This window comes from Anomaloglossus baeobatrachus, unplaced genomic scaffold (genome assembly GCF_048569485.1).
Source record: "Anomaloglossus baeobatrachus isolate aAnoBae1 unplaced genomic scaffold, aAnoBae1.hap1 Scaffold_4115, whole genome shotgun sequence".
Taxonomy (NCBI): Eukaryota; Metazoa; Chordata; class Amphibia; order Anura; family Aromobatidae; genus Anomaloglossus; species Anomaloglossus baeobatrachus.
This window is the reverse complement of record NW_027443451.1, coordinates 14,645-37,999: the sequence shown is the minus strand read 5'-3', so window position 1 is coordinate 37,999 and position 23,355 is coordinate 14,645. Positions and strand designations below refer to the sequence as shown.

Genomic DNA, 23,355 nt, shown 5'->3' with positions numbered 1-23,355 from the left:
CCTTTCATCATCCCCAAACCCTAATCTTTTCCCTTTCCTTCCCAGCCCCAAACCCTGCCCTCTGTACCCATCTCACCACCCGCATCCCTTCTCCTATCATCCCCCTACCACCCGAGAAAAAAAAAAAAAAAAAAAGCTTGCCCCCTCCTTCCACTAGCCCACCTCCCACCCAAAGAGAAATTTCTGCTGCGCAGCTAGCTTTCTAGGCAGCAGCGCTATTGTGATGTCAGCGGGGGGCATTGTGACAAGCCGCCAGTGTTCCGTCTCTTCATGTTGTGCACTGTTCAAACGGAAAATACATCAACAGGCAGACTACAGAAAAGCTTACTAACAAAGGTTAGAGAGGGGCTTTCTCAGAGGGCTTTTTACAGTTTGTCTATTCCCAATTAGCCGTTTAAGTATACTTAATGAAAGTACTAATTCTTTCATAGGCCGCCCATTCTTAATATTTGACGTTCCTTATATTGCAGTATCAGGCTTTGCAGCAGGTTGCAAAACATTCATCACCCATGACCGTCCCCAATTGGGCTCAGAAGCTAAATGTCTATCATGACCTTTCTTTTAGAATGTCCAAGAGCAAGCAAACTCTTCCTCCAGGAGGGTGAGCCAACAGACCACTTAAGACATCATCATTGCTCAAAGAAAAGCCCAAAAAACAATGCATGATAGGAGTAAACAGGAAACTTTATTTGGAGTGTAGGCGGAGAGATCGCACCAGATGCCAATTGTAGATCTTCTCACACCTGTGGTCACTGCAGCAGAAGCTGAATCCACTTTGTCCAAAAGGGATCTATTCCATTCAATTGCAAATGATCTAGATAAGACGGAGAACAAGATACTGCACGGGACATAGCCGAGTTGGTCAGGTTGAGTGGTGATGAGTTTGCTATTTGGATGAATAAAGCAAGTAAAAAGTGTGAAAGATAAAAAAAAGGAGGAAGTGTGAAAAGTGAATGGGCCAAATTGAGGTGCATATGAAGTTGTATGCTTTCTTTCAATTCACTAATCGGGCTAATATGAATCAGGTGAATTGAGTTCTGCTTTTGGAAACTGGGTTAAGAAGGGGTGCACCGGTCCTGGAGGTACTGCAATACCAGGTCAATGCGTGGAGTGGACAGAGCAAGCTCTTTTTCCATCTCCCTGTTCTAAAAATCCATTTAATATATGGTCCCCAGATAGGGGACGTATCAGATATTAAACTGATAAGAACAGATACTACACTTGATCTTAGCCAAAAGGCCGAGAAGCGATAACCAGAATTGGTTTGGGCCTCGAGTGGCACCCTGGCCTATGCCGGACACATCTTAGGGAGAGAGAGTGAGGGGAGACAAACCCACGCCTACAGAAGACATTTTGTCACCCAAGCCAACCCTTGAAAAGGCTGCTTTGCAGAGCTAAAACAAGAAGAATGGTGCGTTTTGCAGCCGCCGCCCACTGCAATGAATCTGAATAACTCCTCCTTTTGGGCACAAGCAACTCCCCTCCCCCTTGCAGTCTTTCCAATTCATGATACAAAAAGGACAGACAGGACAGGACAGGTCGCCTGATTTCCCGTCACTGCCACCCTTTGCCATCCTTACCCGTAGAAAGCCCTTTCATCATCCCCAAACCCTAATCTTTTCCCTTTCCTTCCCAGCCCCAAACCCTGCCCTCTGTACCCATCTCACCACCCGCATCCCTTCTCCTATCATCCCCCTACCACCCGAGAAAAAAAAAAAAAAAAAAAGCTTGCCCCCTCCTTCCACTAGCCCACCTCCCACCCAAAGAGAAATTTCTGCTGCGCAGCTAGCTTTCTAGGCAGCAGCGCTATTGTGATGTCAGCGGGGGGCATTGTGACAAGCCGCCAGTGTTCCGTCTCTTCATGTTGTGCACTGTTCAAACGGAAAATACATCAACAGGCAGACTACAGAAAAGCTTACTAACAAAGGTTAGAGAGGGGCTTTCTCAGAGGGCTTTTTACAGTTTGTCTATTCCCAATTAGCCGTTTAAGTATACTTAATGAAAGTACTAATTCTTTCATAGGCCGCCCATTCTTAATATTTGACGTTCCTTATATTGCAGTATCAGGCTTTGCAGCAGGTTGCAAAACATTCATCACCCATGACCGTCCCCAATTGGGCTCAGAAGCTAAATGTCTATCATGACCTTTCTTTTAGAATGTCCAAGAGCAAGCAAACTCTTCCTCCAGGAGGGTGAGCCAACAGACCACTTAAGACATCATCATTGCTCAAAGAAAAGCCCAAAAAACAATGCATGATAGGAGTAAACAGGAAACTTTATTTGGAGTGTAGGCGGAGAGATCGCACCAGATGCCAATTGTAGATCTTCTCACACCTGTGGTCACTGCAGCAGAAGCTGAATCCACTTTCTCCAAAAGGGATCTATTCCATTCAATTGCAAATGATCTAGATAAGACGGAGAACAAGATACTGCACGGGACAAAGCCGAGTTGGTCAGGTTGAGTGGTGATGAGTTTGCTATTTGGATGAATAAAGCAAGTAAAAAGTGTGAAAGATAAAAAAAAGGAGGAAGTGTGAAAAGTGAATGGGCCAAATTGAGGTGCATATGAAGTTGTATGCTTTCTTTCAATTCACTAATCGGGCTAATATGAATCAGGTGAATTGAGTTCTGCTTTTGGAAACTGGGTTAAGAAGGGGTGCACCGGTCCTGGAGGTACTGCAATACCAGGTCAATGCGTGGAGTGGACAGAGCAAGCTCTTTTTCCATCTCCCTGTTCTAAAAATCCATTTAATATATGGTCCCCAGATAGGGGACGTATCAGATATTAAACTGATAAGAACAGATACTACACTTGATCTTAGCCAAAAGGCCGAGAAGCGATAACCAGAATTGGTTTGGGCCTCGAGTGGCACCCTGGCCTATGCCGGACACATCTTAGGGAGAGAGAGCGAGAGGGAGACAAACCCACGCCTACACAAGACATTTTGTCACCCAAGCCAACCCTTGAAAAGGCTGCTTTGCAGAGCAAAAACAAGAAGAATGGTGCGTTTTGCAGCCGCCGCCCACTGCAATGAATCTGAATAACTCCTCCTTTTGGGCGCAAGCAACTCCCCTCCCCCTTGCAGTCTTTTCAATTCATGATACAAAAAGACGGACAGGACAGGTTGCCTGACTTTCCGTCACTGCCACCCTTTGCCATCCTTACCCGTAGAAAGCCCTTTCATCATCCCCAAACCCTAATCTTTTCCCTTCCCTTCCCAGCCCCAAACCCTGCCCTCTGTACCCATCTCACCACCCGCATCCCTTCTCCTATCATCCCCCTACCACCCGAGAAAAAAAAAAAAAAAAAAGCTTGCCCCCTCCTTCCACTAGCCCACCTCCCACCCAAAGAGAAACTTCTGCTGCGCAGCTAGCTTTCTAGGCAGCAGCGCTATTGTGATGTCAGCGGGGGGCATTGTGACAAGCCGCCAGTGTTCCGTCTCTTCATGTTGTGCACTGTTCAAACGGAAAATACATCAACAGGCAGACTACAGAAAAGCTTACTAACAAAGGTTAGAGGGGGGCTTTCTCAGAGGGCTTTTTACAGTTTGTCTATTCCCAATTAGCCGTTTAAGTGTACTTAATGAAAGTAGTAATTCTTTCATAGGCCGCCCATTCTTAGTATTTGACGTTCCTTATATTGCGGTATCAGGCTGCGCAGCAGGTTGCAAAACATTCATCACCCATGACTGTCCCCAATTGGGTTCAGAAGCTAAATGTCTATCATGACCTCTCTTTTAGAATGTCCAAGAGCAAGCAAACTCTTCCTCCAGGTGAGGGAGCCAACAGCCCACTCAAGACATCATCATTGCTCAAAGAAAACCCCAAAAACCAATGCATGATAGGAATAAACAGGTAACTTTCTTAGGAGTGGAAGCGGAGAGATCGCACCAGATGCCAATTCTAGATCTTATCACACCTGTGGTCACTGCAGCAGCAGGTGAATCCACTTTGTCCAAAAGGGATCTATTCCATTCAATTGCAAATGATCTAGATAAGACAGAGAACAAGATACTGCAGCACGGGACATAGTCGAGTTGGTCAGGTTGAGTGGTGATGAGTTTGCTATTTGGATGAATAAAGAAAGTAAAAAGTGTGAAAGATAAAAAACAAAAGGAGGAAGTATTGAGGTGCATATGAAGACGTATGCTTTCTTCCAATTCATTAAATCGGGCTAATATGAATCAGGTGAATTGAGTTCTGCTTTTGGAAACTGGGTTAAGAAGGGGTGCACCGGTCCTGGAGGTACTGCAATACCAGGTCAATGCGTGGAGTGGACAGAGCAAGCTCTTTTTCCATCTCCCTGTTCTAAAAATCCATTTAATATATGGTCCCCAGATAGGGGACGTATCAGATATTAAGCTGATAAGAACAGATACTACACTTGATCTTAGCCAAAAGGCCGAGAAGCGATAACCAGAATTGGTTTGGGCCTCGAGTGGCACCCTGGCCTATGCCGGACACATCTTAGGGAGAGAGAGCGAGAGGGAGACAAACCCACGACTACACAAGACATTTTGTCACCCAAGCCAACCCTTGAAAAGGCTGCTTTGCAGAACAAAAACAAGAAGAATGGTGCGTTTTGCAGCCGCCGCCCACTGCAATGAATCTGAATAACTCCTCCTTTTGAGCGCAAGCAACTCCCCTCCCCCTTGCAGTCTTTTCAATTCATGATACAAAAAGGACAGACAGGACAGGACAGGTCGCCTGATTTCCCGTCACTGCCACCCTTTGCCATCCTTACCGGTAGAAAGCCCTTTCATCATCCCCAAACCCTAATCTTTTCCCTTTCCTTCCCAGCCCCAAACCCTGCCCTCTGTACCCATCTCACCACCCGCATCCCTTCTCCTATCATCCCCCTACCACCCGAGAAAAAAAAAAAAAAAAAAAGCTTGCCCCCTCCTTCCACTAGCCCACCTCCCACCCAAAGAGAAATTTCTGCTGCGCAGCTAGCTTTCTAGGCAGCAGCGCTATTGTGATGTCAGCGGGGGGCATTGTGACAAGCCGCCAGTGTTCCGTCTCTTCATGTTGTGCACTGTTCAAACGGAAAATACATCAACAGGCAGACTACAGAAAAGCTTACTAACAAAGGTTAGAGAGGGGCTTTCTCAGAGGGCTTTTTACAGTTTGTCTATTCCCAATTAGCCGTTTAAGTATACTTAATGAAAGTACTAATTCTTTCATAGGCCGCCCATTCTTAATATTTGACGTTCCTTATATTGCAGTATCAGGCTTTGCAGCAGGTTGCAAAACATTCATCACCCATGACCGTCCCCAATTGGGCTCAGAAGCTAAATGTCTATCATGACCTTTCTTTTAGAATGTCCAAGAGCAAGCAAACTCTTCCTCCAGGAGGGTGAGCCAACAGACCACTTAAGACATCATCATTGCTCAAAGAAAAGCCCAAAAAACAATGCATGATAGGAGTAAACAGGAAACTTTATTTGGAGTGTAGGCGGAGAGATCGCACCAGATGCCAATTGTAGATCTTCTCACACCTGTGGTCACTGCAGCAGAAGCTGAATCCACTTTGTCCAAAAGGGATCTATTCCATTCAATTGCAAATGATCTAGATAAGACGGAGAACAAGATACTGCACGGGACATAGCCGAGTTGGTCAGGTTGAGTGGTGATGAGTTTGCTATTTGGATGAATAAAGCAAGTAAAAAGTGTGAAAGATAAAAAAAAGGAGGAAGTGTAAAAAGTGAATGGGCCAAATTGAGGTGCATATGAAGTTGTATGCTCTCTTTCAATTCACTAATCGGGCTAATATGAATCAGGTGAATTGAGTTCTGCTTTTGGAAACTGGGTTAAGAAGGGGTGCACTGGTCCTGGAGGTACTGCAATACCAGGTCAATGCGTGGAGTGGACAGAGCAAGCTCTTTTTCCATCTCCCTGTTCTAAAAATCCATTTAATATATGGTCCCCAGATAGGGGACGTATCAGATATTAAACTGATAAGAACAGATACTACACTTGATCTTAGCCAAAAGGCCGAGAAGCGATAACCAGAATTGGTTTGGGCCTCGAGTGGCACCCTGGCCTATGCCGGACACATCTTAGGGAGAGAGAGTGAGGGGAGACAAACCCACGCCTACAGAAGACATTTTGTCACCCAAGCCAACCCTTGAAAAGGCTGCTTTGCAGAGCTAAAACAAGAAGAATGGTGCGTTTTGCAGCCGCCGCCCACTGCAATGAATCTGAATAACTCCTCCTTTTGGGCACAAGCAACTCCCCTCCCCCTTGCAGTCTTTCCAATTCATGATACAAAAAGGACAGACAGGACAGGACAGGTCGCCTGATTTCCCGTCACTGCCACCCTTTGCCATCCTTACCCGTAGAAAGCCCTTTCATCATCCCCAAACCCTAATCTTTTCCCTTTCCTTCCCAGCCCCAAACCCTGCCCTCTGTACCCATCTCACCACCCGCATCCCTTCTCCTATCATCCCCCTACCACCCGAGAAAAAAAAGAAAAAAAAAAGCTTGCCCCCTCCTTCCACTAGCCCACCTCCCACCCAAAGAGAAATTTCTGCTGCGCAGCTAGCTTTCTAGGCAGCAGCGCTATTGTGATGTCAGCGGGGGGCATTGTGACAAGCCGCCAGTGTTCCGTCTCTTCATGTTGTGCACTGTTCAAACGGAAAATACATCAACAGGCAGACTACAGAAAAGCTTACTAACAAAGGTTAGAGAGGGGCTTTCTCAGAGGGCTTTTTACAGTTTGTCTATTCCCAATTAGCCGTTTAAGTATACTTAATGAAAGTACTAATTCTTTCATAGGCCGCCCATTCTTAATATTTGACGTTCCTTATATTGCAGTATCAGGCTTTGCAGCAGGTTGCAAAACATTCATCACCCATGACCGTCCCCAATTGGGCTCAGAAGCTAAATGTCTATCATGACCTTTCTTTTAGAATGTCCAAGAGCAAGCAAACTCTTCCTCCAGGAGGGTGAGCCAACAGACCACTTAAGACATCATCATTGCTCAAAGAAAAGCCCAAAAAACAATGCATGATAGGAGTAAACAGGAAACTTTATTTGGAGTGTAGGCGGAGAGATCGCACCAGATGCCAATTGTAGATCTTCTCACACCTGTGGTCACTGCAGCAGAAGCTGAATCCACTTTGTCCAAAAGGGATCTATTCCATTCAATTGCAAATGATCTAGATAAGACGGAGAACAAGATACTGCACGGGACATAGCCGAGTTGGTCAGGTTGAGTGGTGATGAGTTTGCTATTTGGATGAATAAAGCAAGTAAAAAGTGTGAAAGATAAAAAAAAGGAGGAAGTGTGAAAAGTGAATGGGCCAAATTGAGGTGCATATGAAGTTGTATGCTTTCTTTCAATTCACTAATCGGGCTAATATGAATCAGGTGAATTGAGTTCTGCTTTTGGAAACTGGGTTAAGAAGGGGTGCACCGGTCCTGGAGGTACTGCAATACCAGGTCAATGCGTGGAGTGGACAGAGCAAGCTCTTTTTCCATCTCCCTGTTCTAAAAATCCATTTAATATATGGTCCCCAGATAGGGGACGTATCAGATATTAAACTGATAAGAACAGTTTTTTTTTTTTTTTTTTGAAGGATGAGTTTGAAAATAATAAAGTGACCGCCTCTCGTTGCCCAGGTAACTGTCCGTCACAAGAGGGCTATGACATCCTACGATGCACACTCCCCCAAGGCCAGCAGTTGTGCAATACCCTGGCACCTTTCAGCACCAACCAAGGTAGTACCCTCCCAAACTACACTTGATCTTAGCCAAAAGGCCGAGAAGCGATAACCAGAATTGGTTTGGGCCTCGAGTGGCACCCTGGCCTATGCCGGACACATCTTAGGGAGAGAGAGTGAGGGGAGACAAACCCACGCCTACAGAAGACATTTTGTCACCCAAGCCAACCCTTGAAAAGGCTGCTTTGCAGAGCTAAAACAAGAAGAATGGTGCGTTTTGCAGCCGCCGCCCACTGCAATGAATCTGAATAACTCCTCCTTTTGGGCACAAGCAACTCCCCTCCCCCTTGCAGTCTTTCCAATTCATGATACAAAAAGGACAGACAGGACAGGACAGGTCGCCTGATTTCCCGTCACTGCCACCCTTTGCCATCCTTACCCGTAGAAAGCCCTTTCATCATCCCCAAACCCTAATCTTTTCCCTTTCCTTCCCAGCCCCAAACCCTGCCCTCTGTACCCATCTCACCACCCGCATCCCTTCTCCTATCATCCCCCTACCACCCGAGAAAAAAAAAAAAAAAAAAAGCTTGCCCCCTCCTTCCACTAGCCCACCTCCCACCCAAAGAGAAATTTCTGCTGCGCAGCTAGCTTTCTAGGCAGCAGCGCTATTGTGATGTCAGCGGGGGGCATTGTGACAAGCCGCCAGTGTTCCGTCTCTTCATGTTGTGCACTGTTCAAACGGAAAATACATCAACAGGCAGACTACAGAAAAGCTTACTAACAAAGGTTAGAGAGGGGCTTTCTCAGAGGGCTTTTTACAGTTTGTCTATTCCCAATTAGCCGTTTAAGTATACTTAATGAAAGTACTAATTCTTTCATAGGCCGCCCATTCTTAATATTTGACGTTCCTTATATTGCAGTATCAGGCTTTGCAGCAGGTTGCAAAACATTCATCACCCATGACCGTCCCCAATTGGGCTCAGAAGCTAAATGTCTATCATGACCTTTCTTTTAGAATGTCCAAGAGCAAGCAAACTCTTCCTCCAGGAGGGTGAGCCAACAGACCACTTAAGACATCATCATTGCTCAAAGAAAAGCCCAAAAAACAATGCATGATAGGAGTAAACAGGAAACTTTATTTGGAGTGTAGGCGGAGAGATCGCACCAGATGCCAATTGTAGATCTTCTCACACCTGTGGTCACTGCAGCAGAAGCTGAATCCACTTTGTCCAAAAGGGATCTATTCCATTCAATTGCAAATGATCTAGATAAGACGGAGAACAAGATACTGCACGGGACATAGCCGAGTTGGTCAGGTTGAGTGGTGATGAGTTTGCTATTTGGATGAATAAAGCAAGTAAAAAGTGTGAAAGATAAAAAAAAGGAGGAAGTGTGAAAAGTGAATGGGCCAAATTGAGGTGCATATGAAGTTGTATGCTTTCTTTCAATTCACTAATCGGGCTAATATGAATCAGGTGAATTGAGTTCTGCTTTTGGAAACTGGGTTAAGAAGGGGTGCACCGGTCCTGGAGGTACTGCAATACCAGGTCAATGCGTGGAGTGGACAGAGCAAGCTCTTTTTCCATCTCCCTGTTCTAAAAATCCATTTAATATATGGTCCCCAGATAGGGGACGTATCAGATATTAAACTGATAAGAACAGATACTACACTTGATCTTAGCCAAAAGGCCGAGAAGCGATAACCAGAATTGGTTTGGGCCTCGAGTGGCACCCTGGCCTATGCCGGACACATCTTAGGGAGAGAGAGTGAGGGGAGACAAACCCACGCCTACAGAAGACATTTTGTCACCCAAGCCAACCCTTGAAAAGGCTGCTTTGCAGAGCTAAAACAAGAAGAATGGTGCGTTTTGCAGCCGCCGCCCACTGCAATGAATCTGAATAACTCCTCCTTTTGGGCACAAGCAACTCCCCTCCCCCTTGCAGTCTTTCCAATTCATGATACAAAAAGGACAGACAGGACAGGACAGGTCGCCTGATTTCCCGTCACTGCCACCCTTTGCCATCCTTACCCGTAGAAAGCCCTTTCATCATCCCCAAACCCTAATCTTTTCCCTTTCCTTCCCAGCCCCAAACCCTGCCCTCTGTACCCATCTCACCACCCGCATCCCTTCTCCTATCATCCCCCTACCACCCGAGAAAAAAAAAAAAAAAAAAAGCTTGCCCCCTCCTTCCACTAGCCCACCTCCCACCCAAAGAGAAATTTCTGCTGCGCAGCTAGCTTTCTAGGCAGCAGCGCTATTGTGATGTCAGCGGGGGGCATTGTGACAAGCCGCCAGTGTTCCGTCTCTTCATGTTGTGCACTGTTCAAACGGAAAATACATCAACAGGCAGACTACAGAAAAGCTTACTAACAAAGGTTAGAGAGGGGCTTTCTCAGAGGGCTTTTTACAGTTTGTCTATTCCCAATTAGCCGTTTAAGTATACTTAATGAAAGTACTAATTCTTTCATAGGCCGCCCATTCTTAATATTTGACGTTCCTTATATTGCAGTATCAGGCTTTGCAGCAGGTTGCAAAACATTCATCACCCATGACCGTCCCCAATTGGGCTCAGAAGCTAAATGTCTATCATGACCTTTCTTTTAGAATGTCCAAGAGCAAGCAAACTCTTCCTCCAGGAGGGTGAGCCAACAGACCACTTAAGACATCATCATTGCTCAAAGAAAAGCCCAAAAAACAATGCATGATAGGAGTAAACAGGAAACTTTATTTGGAGTGTAGGCGGAGAGATCGCACCAGATGCCAATTGTAGATCTTCTCACACCTGTGGTCACTGCAGCAGAAGCTGAATCCACTTTGTCCAAAAGGGATCTATTCCATTCAATTGCAAATGATCTAGATAAGACGGAGAACAAGATACTGCACGGGACATAGCCGAGTTGGTCAGGTTGAGTGGTGATGAGTTTGCTATTTGGATGAATAAAGCAAGTAAAAAGTGTGAAAGATAAAAAAAAGGAGGAAGTGTGAAAAGTGAATGGGCCAAATTGAGGTGCATATGAAGTTGTATGCTTTCTTTCAATTCACTAATCGGGCTAATATGAATCAGGTGAATTGAGTTCTGCTTTTGGAAACTGGGTTAAGAAGGGGTGCACCGGTCCTGGAGGTACTGCAATACCAGGTCAATGCGTGGAGTGGACAGAGCAAGCTCTTTTTCCATCTCCCTGTTCTAAAAATCCATTTAATATATGGTCCCCAGATAGGGGACGTATCAGATATTAAACTGATAAGAACAGATACTACACTTGATCTTAGCCAAAAGGCCGAGAAGCGATAACCAGAATTGGTTTGGGCCTCGAGTGGCACCCTGGCCTATGCCGGACACATCTTAGGGAGAGAGAGCGAGAGGGAGACAAACCCACGCCTACACAAGACATTTTGTCACCCAAGCCAACCCTTGAAAAGGCTGCTTTGCAGAGCAAAAACAAGAAGAATGGTGCGTTTTGCAGCCGCCGCCCACTGCAATGAATCTGAATAACTCCTCCTTTTGGGCGCAAGCAACTCCCCTCCCCCTTGCAGTCTTTTCAATTCATGATACAAAAAGACGGACAGGACAGGTTGCCTGACTTTCCGTCACTGCCACCCTTTGCCATCCTTACCCGTAGAAAGCCCTTTCATCATCCCCAAACCCTAATCTTTTCCCTTCCCTTCCCAGCCCCAAACCCTGCCCTCTGTACCCATCTCACCACCCGCATCCCTTCTCCTATCATCCCCCTACCACCCGAGAAAAAAAAAAAAAAAAAAGCTTGCCCCCTCCTTCCACTAGCCCACCTCCCACCCAAAGAGAAACTTCTGCTGCGCAGCTAGCTTTCTAGGCAGCAGCGCTATTGTGATGTCAGCGGGGGGCATTGTGACAAGCCGCCAGTGTTCCGTCTCTTCATGTTGTGCACTGTTCAAACGGAAAATACATCAACAGGCAGACTACAGAAAAGCTTACTAACAAAGGTTAGAGGGGGGCTTTCTCAGAGGGCTTTTTACAGTTTGTCTATTCCCAATTAGCCGTTTAAGTGTACTTAATGAAAGTAGTAATTCTTTCATAGGCCGCCCATTCTTAGTATTTGACGTTCCTTATATTGCGGTATCAGGCTGCGCAGCAGGTTGCAAAACATTCATCACCCATGACTGTCCCCAATTGGGTTCAGAAGCTAAATGTCTATCATGACCTCTCTTTTAGAATGTCCAAGAGCAAGCAAACTCTTCCTCCAGGTGAGGGAGCCAACAGCCCACTCAAGACATCATCATTGCTCAAAGAAAACCCCAAAAACCAATGCATGATAGGAATAAACAGGTAACTTTCTTAGGAGTGGAAGCGGAGAGATCGCACCAGATGCCAATTCTAGATCTTATCACACCTGTGGTCACTGCAGCAGCAGGTGAATCCACTTTGTCCAAAAGGGATCTATTCCATTCAATTGCAAATGATCTAGATAAGACAGAGAACAAGATACTGCAGCACGGGACATAGTCGAGTTGGTCAGGTTGAGTGGTGATGAGTTTGCTATTTGGATGAATAAAGAAAGTAAAAAGTGTGAAAGATAAAAAACAAAAGGAGGAAGTATTGAGGTGCATATGAAGACGTATGCTTTCTTCCAATTCATTAAATCGGGCTAATATGAATCAGGTGAATTGAGTTCTGCTTTTGGAAACTGGGTTAAGAAGGGGTGCACCGGTCCTGGAGGTACTGCAATACCAGGTCAATGCGTGGAGTGGACAGAGCAAGCTCTTTTTCCATCTCCCTGTTCTAAAAATCCATTTAATATATGGTCCCCAGATAGGGGACGTATCAGATATTAAGCTGATAAGAACAGATACTACACTTGATCTTAGCCAAAAGGCCGAGAAGCGATAACCAGAATTGGTTTGGGCCTCGAGTGGCACCCTGGCCTATGCCGGACACATCTTAGGGAGAGAGAGCGAGAGGGAGACAAACCCACGACTACACAAGACATTTTGTCACCCAAGCCAACCCTTGAAAAGGCTGCTTTGCAGAACAAAAACAAGAAGAATGGTGCGTTTTGCAGCCGCCGCCCACTGCAATGAATCTGAATAACTCCTCCTTTTGAGCGCAAGCAACTCCCCTCCCCCTTGCAGTCTTTTCAATTCATGATACAAAAAGGACAGACAGGACAGGACAGGTCGCCTGATTTCCCGTCACTGCCACCCTTTGCCATCCTTACCGGTAGAAAGCCCTTTCATCATCCCCAAACCCTAATCTTTTCCCTTTCCTTCCCAGCCCCAAACCCTGCCCTCTGTACCCATCTCACCACCCGCATCCCTTCTCCTATCATCCCCCTACCACCCGAGAAAAAAAAAAAAAAAAAAAGCTTGCCCCCTCCTTCCACTAGCCCACCTCCCACCCAAAGAGAAATTTCTGCTGCGCAGCTAGCTTTCTAGGCAGCAGCGCTATTGTGATGTCAGCGGGGGGCATTGTGACAAGCCGCCAGTGTTCCGTCTCTTCATGTTGTGCACTGTTCAAACGGAAAATACATCAACAGGCAGACTACAGAAAAGCTTACTAACAAAGGTTAGAGAGGGGCTTTCTCAGAGGGCTTTTTACAGTTTGTCTATTCCCAATTAGCCGTTTAAGTATACTTAATGAAAGTACTAATTCTTTCATAGGCCGCCCATTCTTAATATTTGACGTTCCTTATATTGCAGTATCAGGCTTTGCAGCAGGTTGCAAAACATTCATCACCCATGACCGTCCCCAATTGGGCTCAGAAGCTAAATGTCTATCATGACCTTTCTTTTAGAATGTCCAAGAGCAAGCAAACTCTTCCTCCAGGAGGGTGAGCCAACAGACCACTTAAGACATCATCATTGCTCAAAGAAAAGCCCAAAAAACAATGCATGATAGGAGTAAACAGGAAACTTTATTTGGAGTGTAGGCGGAGAGATCGCACCAGATGCCAATTGTAGATCTTCTCACACCTGTGGTCACTGCAGCAGAAGCTGAATCCACTTTGTCCAAAAGGGATCTATTCCATTCAATTGCAAATGATCTAGATAAGACGGAGAACAAGATACTGCACGGGACATAGCCGAGTTGGTCAGGTTGAGTGGTGATGAGTTTGCTATTTGGATGAATAAAGCAAGTAAAAAGTGTGAAAGATAAAAAAAAGGAGGAAGTGTAAAAAGTGAATGGGCCAAATTGAGGTGCATATGAAGTTGTATGCTCTCTTTCAATTCACTAATCGGGCTAATATGAATCAGGTGAATTGAGTTCTGCTTTTGGAAACTGGGTTAAGAAGGGGTGCACCGGTCCTGGAGGTACTGCAATACCAGGTCAATGCGTGGAGTGGACAGAGCAAGCTCTTTTTCCATCTCCCTGTTCTAAAAATCCATTTAATATATGGTCCCCAGATAGGGGACGTATCAGATATTAAACTGATAAGAACAGATACTACACTTGATCTTAGCCAAAAGGCCGAGAAGCGATAACCAGAATTGGTTTGGGCCTCGAGTGGCACCCTGGCCTATGCCGGACACATCTTAGGGAGAGAGAGTGAGGGGAGACAAACCCACGCCTACAGAAGACATTTTGTCACCCAAGCCAACCCTTGAAAAGGCTGCTTTGCAGAGCTAAAACAAGAAGAATGGTGCGTTTTGCAGCCGCCGCCCACTGCAATGAATCTGAATAACTCCTCCTTTTGGGCACAAGCAACTCCCCTCCCCCTTGCAGTCTTTCCAATTCATGATACAAAAAGGACAGACAGGACAGGACAGGTCGCCTGATTTCCCGTCACTGCCACCCTTTGCCATCCTTACCCGTAGAAAGCCCTTTCATCATCCCCAAACCCTAATCTTTTCCCTTTCCTTCCCAGCCCCAAACCCTGCCCTCTGTACCCATCTCACCACCCGCATCCCTTCTCCTATCATCCCCCTACCACCCGAGAAAAAAAAGAAAAAAAAAAGCTTGCCCCCTCCTTCCACTAGCCCACCTCCCACCCAAAGAGAAATTTCTGCTGCGCAGCTAGCTTTCTAGGCAGCAGCGCTATTGTGATGTCAGCGGGGGGCATTGTGACAAGCCGCCAGTGTTCCGTCTCTTCATGTTGTGCACTGTTCAAACGGAAAATACATCAACAGGCAGACTACAGAAAAGCTTACTAACAAAGGTTAGAGAGGGGCTTTCTCAGAGGGCTTTTTACAGTTTGTCTATTCCCAATTAGCCGTTTAAGTATACTTAATGAAAGTACTAATTCTTTCATAGGCCGCCCATTCTTAATATTTGACGTTCCTTATATTGCAGTATCAGGCTTTGCAGCAGGTTGCAAAACATTCATCACCCATGACCGTCCCCAATTGGGCTCAGAAGCTAAATGTCTATCATGACCTTTCTTTTAGAATGTCCAAGAGCAAGCAAACTCTTCCTCCAGGAGGGTGAGCCAACAGACCACTTAAGACATCATCATTGCTCAAAGAAAAGCCCAAAAAACAATGCATGATAGGAGTAAACAGGAAACTTTATTTGGAGTGTAGGCGGAGAGATCGCACCAGATGCCAATTGTAGATCTTCTCACACCTGTGGTCACTGCAGCAGAAGCTGAATCCACTTTGTCCAAAAGGGATCTATTCCATTCAATTGCAAATGATCTAGATAAGACGGAGAACAAGATACTGCACGGGACATAGCCGAGTTGGTCAGGTTGAGTGGTGATGAGTTTGCTATTTGGATGAATAAAGCAAGTAAAAAGTGTGAAAGATAAAAAAAAGGAGGAAGTGTGAAAAGTGAATGGGCCAAATTGAGGTGCATATGAAGTTGTATGCTTTCTTTCAATTCACTAATCGGGCTAATATGAATCAGGTGAATTGAGTTCTGCTTTTGGAAACTGGGTTAAGAAGGGGTGCACCGGTCCTGGAGGTACTGCAATACCAGGTCAATGCGTGGAGTGGACAGAGCAAGCTCTTTTTCCATCTCCCTGTTCTAAAAATCCATTTAATATATGGTCCCCAGATAGGGGACGTATCAGATATTAAACTGATAAGAACAGTTTTTTTTTTTTTTTTTTGAAGGATGAGTTTGAAAATAATAAAGTGACCGCCTCTCGTTGCCCAGGTAACTGTCCGTCACAAGAGGGCTATGACATCCTACGATGCACACTCCCCCAAGGCCAGCAGTTGTGCAATACCCTGGCACCTTTCAGCACCAACCAAGGTAGTACCCTCCCAAACTACACTTGATCTTAGCCAAAAGGCCGAGAAGCAATAACCAGAATTGGTTTGGGCCTCGAGTGGCACCCTGGCCTATGCCGGACACATCTTAGGGAGAGAGAGTGAGGGGAGACAAACCCACGCCTACAGAAGACATTTTGTCACCCAAGCCAACCCTTGAAAAGGCTGCTTTGCAGAGCTAAAACAAGAAGAATGGTGCGTTTTGCAGCCGCCGCCCACTGCAATGAATCTGAATAACTCCTCCTTTTGGGCACAAGCAACTCCCCTCCCCCTTGCAGTCTTTCCAATTCATGATACAAAAAGGACAGACAGGACAGGACAGGTCGCCTGATTTCCCGTCACTGCCACCCTTTGCCATCCTTACCCGTAGAAAGCCCTTTCATCATCCCCAAACCCTAATCTTTTCCCTTTCCTTCCCAGCCCCAAACCCTGCCCTCTGTACCCATCTCACCACCCGCATCCCTTCTCCTATCATCCCCCTACCACCCGAGAAAAAAAAAAAAAAAAAAAGCTTGCCCCCTCCTTCCACTAGCCCACCTCCCACCCAAAGAGAAATTTCTGCTGCGCAGCTAGCTTTCTAGGCAGCAGCGCTATTGTGATGTCAGCGGGGGGCATTGTGACAAGCCGCCAGTGTTCCGTCTCTTCATGTTGTGCACTGTTCAAACGGAAAATACATCAACAGGCAGACTACAGAAAAGCTTACTAACAAAGGTTAGAGAGGGGCTTTCTCAGAGGGCTTTTTACAGTTTGTCTATTCCCAATTAGCCGTTTAAGTATACTTAATGAAAGTACTAATTCTTTCATAGGCCGCCCATTCTTAATATTTGACGTTCCTTATATTGCAGTATCAGGCTTTGCAGCAGGTTGCAAAACATTCATCACCCATGACCGTCCCCAATTGGGCTCAGAAGCTAAATGTCTATCATGACCTTTCTTTTAGAATGTCCAAGAGCAAGCAAACTCTTCCTCCAGGAGGGTGAGCCAACAGACCACTTAAGACATCATCATTGCTCAAAGAAAAGCCCAAAAAACAATGCATGATAGGAGTAAACAGGAAACTTTATTTGGAGTGTAGGCGGAGAGATCGCACCAGATGCCAATTGTAGATCTTCTCACACCTGTGGTCACTGCAGCAGAAGCTGAATCCACTTTGTCCAAAAGGGATCTATTCCATTCAATTGCAAATGATCTAGATAAGACGGAGAACAAGATACTGCACGGGACTTAAGGTACCTTCACACATAACGACTTACCTGCGATCCCAAAAACGATGCGACCTGATAGGGATCGCAGGTAAGTCGCTGGGAGGTCGCAGGTGAGATGTCACACAGTGAGATCTTACCAGCGATGCAGAACAATACAGATCGCAGTAGCGACCTGTATAACGATCTCAGCCGTCACCATGACCCTGTCACACAGTGTCAAACACAGCGATGTGTCCTGCCCAGCAGGACATCGCCTTTGAAGAAAATGACCTGGACCATTCTGCAACGACTAGAGATCTCACAGCAGGGGCCTGATCGCTGGTAAGTGTCACATATAACGAGATCGCTAACGGGATCGCAACTGCGTCACCAAAACGGTGACTCAGCTGCGATCTCGCTAGCGATCTCGTTATGTGTGACAGTACCTATAGCCGAGTTGGTCAGGTTGAGTGGTGATGAGTTTGCTATTTGGATGAATAAAGCAAGTAAAAAGTGTGAAAGATAAAAAAAAGGAGGAAGTGTGAAAAGTGAATGGGCCAAATTGAGGTGCATATGAAGTTGTATGCTTTCTTTCAATTCACTAATCGGGCTAATATGAATCAGGTGAATTGAGTTCTGGTTTTGGAAACTGGGTTAAGAAGGGGTGCACCGGTCCTGGAGGTACTGCAATACCAGGTCAATGTGTGGAGTGGACAGAGCAAGCTCTTTTTCCATCTCCCTGTTCTAAAAATCCATTTAATATATGGTCCCCAGATAGGGGACGTATCAGATATTAAACTGATAAGAACAGATTTTGATTTAATGAAGCTTTCCAAAGCACCACAAAAAATGCATGACCGAAGTCACACCAAAAACAGTGCAAAGGCTAGGATTCGTGTGGACCCCACCGTGAGGAGAGGGTCCCCAAAAATCAACCCCGTCCCTCCGAGCCAGAAGGCCACAGCAAGGGTCAGGGATCTTCGGTGCTCCCCCAAGCCGAAGCCTGGTTGAGCCTTGTCGTTGCTCCCAGCGTCCACCCAGGCATCTTACCCAAGTGGAGTAGAGAGCTACTAGTTGTTGGTTTCGCAGCCGAAACTGCCCGGACCGTCAACCGGTGTTGGTTTCTCAGCCCAAGGCTAACCGGACCTCCAACCGGGTGTTGGTTTCTCAGCCGAAGCTGACCCAGACCTCCAACCGGGTGTTGGTTTCTCAGCCGAAGCTGACCCGGACCTCCAACCGGGTGTTAGTTTCTCAGCCCAAAGCTGACCAGACCTCCGACCGGGATTATAAAAATTTCCCTTCCTAGTCAGAAGGCCGGGATAAGGTAATATAATCAAAAAGTATGAAAAGGCAAGGTACGGTGTGCTACAGAGCCCAAGGCTTGCCGGGGTCCCAAGCCAGCAAGCTCAGATTCACTCCAGGGTCGTCAGTCCTGGGGCACGTTGTACCTTAGCCCCCCACCCTTACTCAGTCTAATAGCCTCGATCCTGGTAGGGCCATGTTTTCCTCTAGATGAATATACTATCCACCCAGAGTACTAGCAAGCGCAACCTTCCAGTGTGCATTGTATCATTGTACTAAGGTGGCCTGGAGCTTAAACCACCTCTTCGAACAACACTACACTTGATCTTAGCCAAAAGGCTGAGAAGCGATAACCAGAATTGGTTTGGGCCTCGAGTGGCACCCTGGCCTATGCCGGACACATCTTAGGGAGAGAGAGTGAGGGGAGACAAACCCACGCCTACAGAAGACATTTTGTCACCCAAGCCAACCCTTGAAAAGGCTGCTTTGCAGAGCTAAAACAAGAAGAATGGTGCGTTTTGCAGCCGCCGCCCACTGCAATGAATCTGAATAACTCCTCCTTTTGGGCACAAGCAACTCCCCTCCCCCTTGCAGTCTTTCCAATTCATGATACAAAAAGGACAGACAGGACAGGACAGGTCGCCTGATTTCCCGTCACTGCCACCCTTTGCCATCCTTACCCGTAGAAAGCCCTTTCATCATCCCCAAACCCTAATCTTTTCCCTTTCCTTCCCAGCCCCAAACCCTGCCCTCTGTACCCATCTCAGCACCCGCATCCCTTCTCCTATCATCCCCCTACCACCCGAGAAAAAAAAAAAAAAAAAAAGCTTGCCCCCTCCTTCCACTAGCCCACCTCCCACCCAAAGAGAAATTTCTGCTGCGCAGCTAGCTTTCTAGGCAGCAGCGCTATTGTGATGTCAGCGGGGGGCATTGTGACAAGCCGCCAGTGTTCCGTCTCTTCATGTTGTGCACTGTTCAAACGGAAAATACATCAACAGGCAGACTACAGAAAAGCTTACTAACAAAGGTTAGAGAGGGGCTTTCTCAGAGGGCTTTTTACAGTTTGTCTATTCCCAATTAGCCGTTTAAGTATACTTAATGAAAGTACTAATTCTTTCATAGGCCGCCCATTCTTAATATTTGACGTTCCTTATATTGCAGTATCAGGCTTTGCAGCAGGTTGCAAAACATTCATCACCCATGACCGTCCCCAATTGGGCTCAGAAGCTAAATGTCTATCATGACCTTTCTTTTAGAATGTCCAAGAGCAAGCAAACTCTTCCTCCAGGAGGGTGAGCCAACAGACCACTTAAGACATCATCATTGCTCAAAGAAAAGCCCAAAAAACAATGCATGATAGGAGTAAACAGGAAACTTTATTTGGAGTGTAGGCGGAGAGATCGCACCAGATGCCAATTGTAGATCTTCTCACACCTGTGGTCACTGCAGCAGAAGCTGAATCCACTTTGTCCAAAAGGGATCTATTCCATTCAATTGCAAATGATCTAGATAAGACGGAGAACAAGATACTGCACGGGACTTAAGGTACCTTCACACATAACGACTTACCTGCGATCCCAAAAACGATGCGACCTGATAGGGATCGCAGGTAAGTCGCTGGGAGGTCGCAGGTGAGATGTCACACAGTGAGATCTTACCAGCGATGCAGAACAATACAGATCGCAGTAGCGACCTGTATAACGATCTCAGCCGTCACCATGACCCTGTCACACAGTGTCAAACACAGCGATGTGTCCTGCCCAGCAGGACATCGCCTTTGAAGAAAATGACCTGGACCATTCTGCAACGACTAGAGATCTCACAGCAGGGGCCTGATCGCTGGTAAGTGTCACACATAACGAGATCGCTAACGGGATCGCAACTGCGTCACCAAAACGGTGACTCAGCTGCGATCTCGCTAGCGATCTCGTTATGTGTGACAGTACCTATAGCCGAGTTGGTCAGGTTGAGTGGTGATGAGTTTGCTATTTGGATGAATAAAGCAAGTAAAAAGTGTGAAAGATAAAAAAAAGGAGGGAAGTGTGAAAAGTGAATGGGCCAAATTGAGGTGCATATGAAGTTGTATGCTTTCTTTCAATTCACTAATCGGGCTAATATGATCGTGAATGGTTGGTTTGGAACTGGGTAAGAAGGGTGCCCGTCTTTGGAACTGGGTTCAGAGGGGTGCACCGGTTCTGGGAGTTGGGACTGCAATACCAGGTCAATGTGTGGAGTGGACAGAGCAAGCTCTTTTTCCATCTCCCTGTTCTAAAAATCCATTTAATATATGGTCCCCAGATAGGGGACGTATCAGATATTAAACTGATAAGAACAGATTTTGATTTAATGAAGCTTTCCAAAGCACCACAAAAAATGCATGACCGAAGTCACACCAAAAACAGTGCAAAGGCTAGGATTCGTGTGGACCCCACCGTGAGGAGAGGGTCCCCAAAAATCAACCCCGTCCCTCCGAGCCAGAAGGCCACAGCAAGGGTCAGGGATCTTCGGTGCTCCCCCAAGCCGAAGCCTGGTTGAGCCTTGTCGTTGCTCCCAGCGTCCACCCAGGCATCTTACCCAAGTGGAGTAGAGAGCTACTAGTTGTTGGTTTCGCAGCCGAAACTGCCCGGACCGTCAACCGGTGTTGGTTTCTCAGCCCAAGGCTAACCGGACCTCCAACCGGGTGTTGGTTTCTCAGCCGAAGCTGACCCAGACCTCCAACCGGGTGTTGGTTTCTCAGCCGAAGCTGACCCGGACCTCCAACCGGGTGTTAGTTTCTCAGCCCAAAGCTGACCAGACCTCCGACCGGGATTATAAAAATTTCCCTTCCTAGTCAGAAGGCCGGGATAAGGTAATATAATCAAAAAGTATGAAAAGGCAAGGTACGGTGTGCTACAGAGCCCAAGGCTTGCCGGGGTCCCAAGCCAGCAAGCTCAGATTCACTCCAGGGTCGTCAGTCCTGGGGCACGTTGTACCTTAGCCCCCCACCCTTACTCAGTCTAATAGCCTCGATCCTGGTAGGGCCATGTTTTCCTCTAGATGAATATACTATCCACCCAGAGTACTAGCAAGCGCAACCTTCCAGTGTGCATTGTATCATTGTACTAAGGTGGCCTGGAGCTTAAACCACCTCTTCGAACAACACTACACTTGATCTTAGCCAAAAGGCCGAGAAGCGATAACCAGAATTGGTTTGGGCCTCGAGTGGCACCCTGGCCTATGCCGGACACATCTTAGGGAGAGAGAGTGAGGGGAGACAAACCCACGCCTACAGAAGACATTTTGTCACCCAAGCCAACCCTTGAAAAGGCTGCTTTGCAGAGCTAAAACAAGAAGAATGGTGCGTTTTGCAGCCGCCGCCCACTGCAATGAATCTGAATAACTCCTCCTTTTGGGCACAAGCAACTCCCCTCCCCCTTGCAGTCTTTCCAATTCATGATACAAAAAGGACAGACAGGACAGGACAGGTCGCCTGATTTCCCGTCACTGCCACCCTTTGCCATCCTTACCCGTAGAAAGCCCTTTCATCATCCCCAAACCCTAATCTTTTCCCTTTCCTTCCCAGCCCCAAACCCTGCCCTCTGTACCCATCTCACCACCCGCATCCCTTCTCCTATCATCCCCCTACCACCCGAGAAAAAAAAAAAAAAAAAAAGCTTGCCCCCTCCTTCCACTAGCCCACCTCCCACCCAAAGAGAAATTTCTGCTGCGCAGCTAGCTTTCTAGGCAGCAGCGCTATTGTGATGTCAGCGGGGGGCATTGTGACAAGCCGCCAGTGTTCCGTCTCTTCATGTTGTGCACTGTTCAAACGGAAAATACATCAACAGGCAGACTACAGAAAAGCTTACTAACAAAGGTTAGAGAGGGGCTTTCTCAGAGGGCTTTTTACAGTTTGTCTATTCCCAATTAGCCGTTTAAGTATACTTAATGAAAGTACTAATTCTTTCATAGGCCGCCCATTCTTAATATTTGACGTTCCTTATATTGCAGTATCAGGCTTTGCAGCAGGTTGCAAAACATTCATCACCCATGACCGTCCCCAATTGGGCTCAGAAGCTAAATGTCTATCATGACCTTTCTTTTAGAAGGTCCAAGAGCAAGCAAACTCTTCCTCCAGGAGGGTGAGCCAACAGACCACTTAAGACATCATCATTGCTCAAAGAAAAGCCCAAAAAACAATGCATGATAGGAGTAAACAGGAAACTTTATTTGGAGTGTAGGCGGAGAGATCGCACCAGATGCCAATTGTAGATCTTCTCACACCTGTGGTCACTGCAGCAGAAGCTGAATCCACTTTGTCCAAAAGGGATCTATTCCATTCAATTGCAAATGATCTAGATAAGACGGAGAACAAGATACTGCACGGGACATAGCCGAGTTGGTCAGGTTGAGTGGTGATGAGTTTGCTATTTGGATGAATAAAGCAAGTAAAAAGTGTGAAAGATAAAAAAAAGGAGGAAGTGTGAAAAGTGAATGGGCCAAATTGAGGTGCATATGAAGTTGTATGCTTTCTTTCAATTCACTAATCGGGCTAATATGAATAAGGTGAATTGAGTTCTGCTTTTGGAAACTGGGTTAAGAAGGGGTGCACCGGTCCTGGAGGTACTGCAATACCAGGTCAATGCGTGGAGTGGACAGAGCAAGCTCTTTTTCCATCTCCCTGTTCTAAAAATCCATTTAATATATGGTCCCCAGATAGGGGACGTATCAGATATTAAACTGATAAGAACAGATGAGATTACATCCGCAAATTTCAGAAAACGGTCATCGGCCACCACACAAAAGCGCAGTGCCGCAGGTGATCGCCTCCCGAGCCCAAGAACCACCAGCCATAAGGGGACGTAAGCACCAAAAGGCGCAACAATCCCCGAGGCCGGCGGTTGTGCAAGCCCGGGCCCCTCCCAGCCAAGACCAAGGCAAACCCAATGAAGGGACTACACTTGATCTTAGCCAAAAGGCCGAGAAGCGATAACCAGAATAGGTTTGGGCCTCGAGTGGCACCCTGGCCTATGCCGGACA

General features: G+C 46.6%; 13 non-coding genes across 13 annotated transcripts; all 13 read right to left on the bottom strand.

The window, feature by feature from the left end:
* Positions 1-1,060: 1,060 nt before the first annotated feature.
* Positions 1,061-1,251, bottom strand: LOC142277631 (U2 spliceosomal RNA). Its single transcript, XR_012740759.1, has one exon. It is a non-coding gene; the product is annotated as a U2 spliceosomal RNA (small nuclear RNA).
* A 1,400-nt stretch (positions 1,252-2,651) lies between these two features.
* LOC142277630 (U2 spliceosomal RNA) lies at positions 2,652-2,842 on the bottom strand. Its single transcript, XR_012740758.1, has one exon. It is a non-coding gene; the product is annotated as a U2 spliceosomal RNA (small nuclear RNA).
* A 1,381-nt stretch (positions 2,843-4,223) lies between these two features.
* Positions 4,224-4,414, bottom strand: LOC142277635 (U2 spliceosomal RNA). Its single transcript, XR_012740762.1, has one exon. It is a non-coding gene; the product is annotated as a U2 spliceosomal RNA (small nuclear RNA).
* Positions 4,415-5,815: 1,401 nt separating this feature from the next.
* LOC142277628 (U2 spliceosomal RNA) lies at positions 5,816-6,006 on the bottom strand. The gene has a single exon (XR_012740756.1). It is a non-coding gene; the product is annotated as a U2 spliceosomal RNA (small nuclear RNA).
* Positions 6,007-7,406: 1,400 nt separating this feature from the next.
* On the bottom strand, positions 7,407-7,598 carry LOC142277643 (U2 spliceosomal RNA). Its single transcript, XR_012740770.1, has one exon. It is a non-coding gene; the product is annotated as a U2 spliceosomal RNA (small nuclear RNA).
* A 1,576-nt stretch (positions 7,599-9,174) lies between these two features.
* Positions 9,175-9,365, bottom strand: LOC142277629 (U2 spliceosomal RNA). Its single transcript, XR_012740757.1, has one exon. It is a non-coding gene; the product is annotated as a U2 spliceosomal RNA (small nuclear RNA).
* A 1,400-nt stretch (positions 9,366-10,765) lies between these two features.
* LOC142277650 (U2 spliceosomal RNA) lies at positions 10,766-10,956 on the bottom strand. Its single transcript, XR_012740774.1, has one exon. It is a non-coding gene; the product is annotated as a U2 spliceosomal RNA (small nuclear RNA).
* A 1,381-nt stretch (positions 10,957-12,337) lies between these two features.
* Positions 12,338-12,528, bottom strand: LOC142277634 (U2 spliceosomal RNA). Its single transcript, XR_012740761.1, has one exon. It is a non-coding gene; the product is annotated as a U2 spliceosomal RNA (small nuclear RNA).
* A 1,401-nt stretch (positions 12,529-13,929) lies between these two features.
* Positions 13,930-14,120, bottom strand: LOC142277649 (U2 spliceosomal RNA). The gene has a single exon (XR_012740773.1). It is a non-coding gene; the product is annotated as a U2 spliceosomal RNA (small nuclear RNA).
* A 1,400-nt stretch (positions 14,121-15,520) lies between these two features.
* LOC142277642 (U2 spliceosomal RNA) lies at positions 15,521-15,712 on the bottom strand. Its single transcript, XR_012740769.1, has one exon. It is a non-coding gene; the product is annotated as a U2 spliceosomal RNA (small nuclear RNA).
* A 1,984-nt stretch (positions 15,713-17,696) lies between these two features.
* Positions 17,697-17,892, bottom strand: LOC142277639 (U2 spliceosomal RNA). The gene has a single exon (XR_012740766.1). It is a non-coding gene; the product is annotated as a U2 spliceosomal RNA (small nuclear RNA).
* Positions 17,893-20,518: 2,626 nt separating this feature from the next.
* Positions 20,519-20,718, bottom strand: LOC142277646 (U2 spliceosomal RNA). The gene has a single exon (XR_012740771.1). It is a non-coding gene; the product is annotated as a U2 spliceosomal RNA (small nuclear RNA).
* Positions 20,719-22,916: 2,198 nt separating this feature from the next.
* LOC142277641 (U2 spliceosomal RNA) lies at positions 22,917-23,101 on the bottom strand. Its single transcript, XR_012740768.1, has one exon. It is a non-coding gene; the product is annotated as a U2 spliceosomal RNA (small nuclear RNA).
* Positions 23,102-23,355: the final 254 nt, after the last annotated feature.